The sequence below is a fragment of the Marmota marmota genome, unplaced genomic scaffold (assembly GCF_001458135.2).
Source record: "Marmota marmota marmota unplaced genomic scaffold, marMar, whole genome shotgun sequence".
NCBI lineage: Eukaryota > Metazoa > Chordata > Mammalia > Rodentia > Sciuridae > Marmota > Marmota marmota.
In genome coordinates this window covers 3469720-3476805 of record NW_025999864.1, presented here as the reverse complement: position 1 = coordinate 3476805, position 7086 = coordinate 3469720, and the positions used below count along the sequence as shown (strand labels likewise).

Below are 7086 nucleotides of genomic sequence, written 5' to 3'. Positions count from 1 at the left end.
AGCACTGGATTTAGGAAATAGGCACAATGATAGAAAAATACTCAGCAAATGCAATCACCACATTAAAAGGGAGAACTGAGGATCAGAAAAATTAAGTGACATGGCCAAGTTTACACAGCATGTCAATGATGGGACTAGCACTGGAGAAACTGACCACATCTTCCACTGCCATCCACAATATCTAAAATATTGTCTCTCTTTAAACAGTTTATTAATTCGCATTCATTCCACAGTTATGTATTTAATATTTTTCATGTGCCAGGAATCATGTTCAGTCCTGAGGACACAAGGTACAATATTAGTGTGCCAATATGCAATCTTTACACTCATGTAGCCTATATTTTTTGAGGAAAACCAACACAAATAATTATTTACAAAACAAATTAAAGAATTCAACAAGGAAATGGAGGGTGATATAAAACCTTTAGGAAGTATCAGCTATTTATCTTGGGATCAAGATCTATTGCTCTGTTGTACTTCCTCTCACTGGCATTAAAATATGTCTCTTTCCTCACTGTCCTTGAATTCTTTTGAACTTCTTCCCCACATTTTTGTTGGTGCATTAAAATTATAAATAATAATGGGATTTTTCTTACATATTTATACATGTACACAATATAACAATATGGTTTGGTAAATATCATGCCCCAATACCTCCCCTTTCTCTGCCCTCATCCCAGTTCCTGGTCCCTTTCTTATACTCTACTGATCTCCTTTCAACTTTCACAAAATTACCCACATGTCTTACCTTTTCCTTTCTAGTTTCTTCATTAAGAAAAAAACAAACATAATCCTTGGTGTTCTGAGTTTGGTTTATTTCACTTAACATTATGCTCCCAAGTTCCATCCATTTTCCAGCAAATGACATACTTTCAATCTTTTTTATGGCTGAATTAAAACATCATTGTGTATATATTCCACATTTTCTTTGTCTGTTCATTGGCTGATGACATCTAGTCTGTTAGGTGTCCTAATAACTTCTCTATTGTGAATTGTGTTGCTAGGAACATGTATGTGTGTGTATTGCTACAGTATGGTGATTTTAATTCTTTAGGATAAATACTGAGGAGTGGTATAACTGAATCATATAGAGTTTGTGTTTTAGTCTTTTGAGGAAATTTTCTACTGATTTCCATAGTGGTTGTACTAACTGATGATTGCATTAAGAGTGTGAAAGGGATTCTTTCCCCTCACATCCTCTCCAGCATTTATTATTGTTCCATTCCTGATGGCTGCCATTCTAGCTAAAGTGAGATGAAATCTCAGGGCAGTTTTGACTCACATTTCCTTAATTGCTAATGAACAATTAATTAATTAATTAATAAACATTTTTCATGTGTTGTCCATTTACATTTCTTCTTTTGAGAAATGTCTGTTTAGTTATTTTTCCCATTAATTGATTGGGTTATTTGTTTTATTGGTAAATTTGTTGAGTTATTCGCATATCCTGGATATTAGTCCTCTCTCAGAAGAATACCTAGCAAAGATTTTCTTCCATTCTGTAGGTTTTATCTTCACCTTCTTAATTGTTTCCTTTGCTATGCAGAAGTTTTCCAATGTGTTGTCATTCTGTTTACTAACTCTTGCTGTTATTTCTTGAGTTTTAGGAGTCTTAGTGAGGAAGTCCTTGCTTGTGCCTATATGTTGGAGCACAGACCCTAATTTTCTTTAAGAAGTTGCAAAGTCTCTGGTCTAATTTCTAGGTCTTTGGTTCATTTTGAGTTAACTTTTGTGGGTGGTGAGAGATAGAGATCTAGTCTTATTTCCTACATATAGGAAACCTATATATTAAACAGGCTATTTTTTCTCCAATGTGGGTTTTTAGTGCCTTTAACAAGTACAAGATGACTGTATCAGTGTGGGTTTGTCTCTGTCTTCTATTCTGTTTAACTGATCTTTATATCTGTTTTTGTGCTGGTATATGCAGTTTTTATTAATATAGCTCAATAGCGTAATTTGATGTCATGTATTGTTATGCCTCCAGTGTTGCTTTTTTTCCCTTAGAATTGCTTTGAGTATGGATCTTCTAAGTCTTTTATTCTTCCAAATTGATTTAAGATTTTTTTTTAATTCTGTGAAGAATAACATTTATGTTTTGATGAATCTATACACTGATTTTGGTAATATGGCCATTTTTAACAATATTTATTCTGCTTATCCATGAACATGGTAATTCTTTTCATCTTCTTATATCTTCAATTTCTTTCTTCAGTGTTACATAGTTTAGAGATCTTTCACTTCCTTGGTTATATATATTTCTAGGTATTTTTTAGGCTATCTTAAATGGGATTGTTTTCCTGATTTCTTCTTCAACACATTCATTATTAGTATATAGGAAAGCTGTTGATTTTCATATATTGATTTTGTATACAGCTATTTTGCTGAATTTTTTATTGATTCCAGGAGACTTCTGGTGGAGCTTTTGGGGTTATATCATCTGTAAACATCTAAAATAAAACTAGTTTTATTTCTTTATTTTGTTTAATTGCTCTGGCTGACTTTTTCACTGTATTTTGGTTAAAAATCTACTGTCATCATCCATTTGATTCCATTGAAGCATCAGCTCCCAAAGCACTGTTTGGTTCCGGTCTTCTCAAAGGTTTGCAGCCCCAAGCCCATTTTGCAATCACTCTGTCACCTGATGTGAATTCCCAAACCTTTTTCAACACCCTGTTCAGAAGGCATTTTCATTGAGTTATTATTGGTATATCTACTAGATTGAATAGGAGGGATGAGAGAGGACATTCTTAACTTATTCCAGATTTTAGAGGAAATGCTTCCAATATTTCCACACTCATTATCATGTTGACTTTGGATGTGTTACATATATTATGTTGAGGTAATAAACTTTAAACCTTTCTAACTTCTTTCCTTTTTGTACCTTCTGCTCTCTTTATACCACACTATTTGAGTGATGTATTATTTGCTCGATGTTGATCAGTTTTTTTTTTTATTTTTCACTACGAAAAAAAATGAACTTAAAGAAAATCAACTTAAAGAGGGAGGATTTATTTTGGCTCACAGTTTCAGAGGTTTCAGTCTAGTCTCTTAATCTCTTGACCCATAACTATGGGCTTGTTGTGAGGCAGAATATCATGCTGGGGAGCATGTGGTAGAAGAGAGCTATTCATCTCATGGTGACGAGAAAGCAAAGAGAGAGATGAGAGGAGGAGAGAAAATGCCTGAACACAATATGCACCTTCCAAGGACACATCCCCAGTGACTTATTCCCTCCAATTAGGCCCCACCTTCTAAAATTTCTACCAACTCCCAATAAAACCAACAAATTATAAATACATCAATTGATCAATTCAATGATGAAATTAGAGTCTTCATGATTCATAATTTACCCAAACCCCACCTCTGAACATTGTTGCATTGGGGATCAGTCCTTCAACATATGAGCCTTTGGAGAATAGTTCAAATCCCAATCATAACTCAACTATAACTCCTTCTAAACAAGGTGTTGAAAAAGATTTGGGCATGCAGATCAAGTTACAGAGTGATTGCAAAAGGGGCTTGTGGCTGCAAACCTTTGAGAAGACAAGAAACAAACAGTGCTTCGGGAACCAATGCTTCAGTGGAATCAAATCCATGATGATAGTAGATTTTTACCCAAAATGCACTGAAAAAGTCATCAAAGACAAAATCATGAAGAATAGACACAATCTAATAAGCACATATGATGATAGTGATTCTGTGGAGCAACAAGGACTCTTGTTCATTGATAGAGAGAACACAAAATGATATAGCCATTTTGGAAGACAATATAGTGTGTTATCACAAAACCAAAAATAGCCTTACCATATAATCCAGAAATCACAGGCCTTAGAATTTTCCCAAAGGAGTTGAAAATTTATGGACACACACACACACACACACAAAAATGGATTACATATGTTTAAAACAGCTTTATTAATGATTGCCAAAACTTAAAAGCAGCTAAGATGTCCTTCAGGAGGCAAATAGATAAACAAGCAGTGATACATAAAGTGGAACATTATTCAACACTAAGGAGAAATGAACTATCAAGCCATGAAAAGATATGGAAGAAACCTAAAAGATTGTTACTAAGTGAAAGGAATCAATCTTAAAAGACTAAATCCTGCATGATCAGAGTGATATGATATCCTGAAAAAGGCAAAACTATGGGGACACTAAAGATAAGTGTTTGCCTGGAGTTAGGGGAAGAAAAAAAAATGAATAGATAAGCAGAGAGGATTTCTGTGACAGCAATATACTTTATATGATACTGTAATGCTGAATGCATGTCACTATACATTTGTTCAATCCATAGAATGTAGAATATCAAGAGTAAATCCTAATTTAAACTATGGTTTGGGGTGATAATGCTTTGTCAATATAGGTTCATTGATTGTAGCAAATGTATAAATCTAGAGAGGGATGTTGATAATGGTAGAGGCCTATGTTTGGGGATAGGGTTATGTGTGATATCTCTATATCTTTCAATGTTGCTGAGAAACTAAACATCTCTAAAAACATAGTCTTTTTAATAAAAAAGAAACAGAATACTTAATAACTCATTAAAGAATACAATATAATATGATAAATGTCCCAGTCCAATAGGAATAAAAATGCTTCCAGTTATGATAGGGAAAAGAAGAAAAAAAAAAGAATGGAGAAGGAAGGATATTAGATTGGAGGGAAATTTCTTAACCTTTTTCAGAGTTTAAACAACTTACCATGTAGGAAATGTAACACCCAGACAGGTTATATGTGAGTATGTATTTGTGGTGGTGATAGTGGTGGTGGGAGAAGTACAATAAGAAAAAAAATATGGAGGAAATGTTGAAATCTACAGAAAAGTAGGGGAAGAGTCATATGATCAAGGTAGATACTTAATCATCCCTGCATATTCAATGAGGCTCAGAAGAATAATGGCCTAGAAGGAGCCAGGTAAGGAGTAAGCTCCAGAAAGTTTCCACCTACACGTGGGACACAGGGAGTTCTGAAACTTCTGGGTACCTCTCCCCATTCATAAGGTTGACTTGGAACCCTGCAGGCCTACCAATCAGCTTCTGTAATGACATAAATTGTCTCCAGAGTGAAAACTATGGATGGACTTCATAAACTACAGCTAAGATGAAGGGCATGACTGGATAAAGGGGGAAAAGGCATGCTAGCAAGAATAAAAGCAGGTTCAATGAATAAACACCACATGAGTCAGCAAACCTACTCCTAGGAATAGGACCAAAGCATTGGGAACATACCATGATCACAAAGATGGTTTTCCCAGGACAAACTTTATTCATTGCACTATGGATGTGTTGAACTGTGTGATTTCCCCAAAGGTGGAAAACTCCATTGTGTCATATAGGATAGTGGAGGTCTGTATTTGCATTCTCCCAAAGTATGGGGATGGGTTTGAATAGAGGTCCTCAAATAATAACTTACACATGATTATTTATAGCAGTTCTATTCATGATACCCAAAGGGTACAAGCAAGCCAAATTTCCATCAAGAGATGAATGGATGAACAAAATGTGATATATTCATACAACGGAATATTATTAAGCCATAATAACAATGAAGCACTGATATACGTGCTACCATATAGATGAACCTTGAAAACACTGTGCTGAGTGAAAGAAGCCAGACCCAAAATGTCAACATTCCATTTATATGAAATATTCACCAGAGGTAAATTCATGGATTCAGAAAGACATCAGTGGTCATTAAGGAAGAGGAACTGGGGAGAACTTCTTGCTTTTTGGTGCCTGATTTCTACATGTAATGATGAAAAGCTTTTGGAACTGGAGAGGTGATGGTTGTACAACACTGTGAACATAATTAATGCAACTTAACTGCACACTTTAATGGTTAAGATGGTAAATTTTATTACGTATATTACACCAATAATAACAGTAATAGTAGCTGGAGGAGGGACTTGTCAACTGCTGTAGTTTGGATATGAAGTGTCTCCCAAAAGTGCATGTATTACAGACTTACTCCTCAGAGTGGGACTATTGGGTGGTGTTGGAAACTTTAAGAGATGGGGTCTATTGGGAAGTCTTAGGTCACTAGCAGTGTGCCCTTGAACATGAACACTTGGTCCCTTCCTCTTTCTTCCTTTTGCTTCTTGGCCATGGGGTACGTTGTTTTGCTCCACCCCCTGGTCTCACCATGATGTACCATGACAGGTCCAAAGCAATAGGACCAATCAAACATGAGCAGACACCACCAAAACTGTAAGCCAAAATAAACCTTTTCTCTTCATTAGTTGATTATTTCAGGTATTTGTTGTAGTATTGGAAAGTGAACACATCAGCAGAGCAATTGCTAACTCCACAGTGGAATTTTCAACCAGTTTTATACATGCCAAATAAACAGAATATGAATTCCACTCAATGAGCACTTCAGTACTGGGTAGCAGAACTAAATGTCCTCAGGTTGTCAAGGGAGACCTGGAATAGAGAATGAGGACCCTTGAGATCCCACTACCCCACCATCAGGATAAAAAAGTAACCCTTGAAAAAGGTTGCTATCTTGGAGAGCAGGAGGAAAGAAGCAGAGCTGATAGACATTGAACTTTCAATTGCCTTAATAATTTCTTAAAGAGACTGTTGAAACCTGAAGACATGATTATTTTAACTGGAAAAGTCTGAAATGCTGTAATTGGCAAGTTTTGAAGTACTCAGTGATTTTGGTTTTGCTTTGTTTTTGTTTGTTTTAGTAGCAGGAATTTGTGTCTTTGAGGGTGATGAAAATAGTTATAGAAAACTTTCTTATATGTATCTGAGTATTATATTTGTCTTAGTCCATTTTTTTATAATAAGAAAACACCACAGAATGAGTGCATTATAAATAAAATAAATTTATTTTGGATCACAGCTGTGGTCCAATGGAGAGAGATTGCTTTTGTTGATGGCCTTCTTGATGGCAGAGTCCCAAAGTGGTGGAGGCTATGACATGGCAGAGACAGGGAGTGTGCATGTGTGTCTTCTGGTCTCTTTCTTCTTTCTTCTTTGAAGCTATAGCATTCAATCACAGGGGCTCTACCCTGATGACCTTATTTAATTCATCAGTTCATAAAGGCCCCACTTTTAAACATCAGAGTCAAATTAA

At 35.5% G+C, this 7086-nt stretch overlaps 1 non-coding gene across 1 annotated transcript; it reads left to right on the top strand.

Annotated features, from left to right (window-relative positions):
- The first annotated feature begins 5205 nt into the window (after positions 1-5205).
- Positions 5206-5369, top strand: LOC125620145. Its single transcript, XR_007351733.1, has one exon. It is a non-coding gene; the product is annotated as a U1 spliceosomal RNA (small nuclear RNA).
- Positions 5370-7086: the final 1717 nt, after the last annotated feature.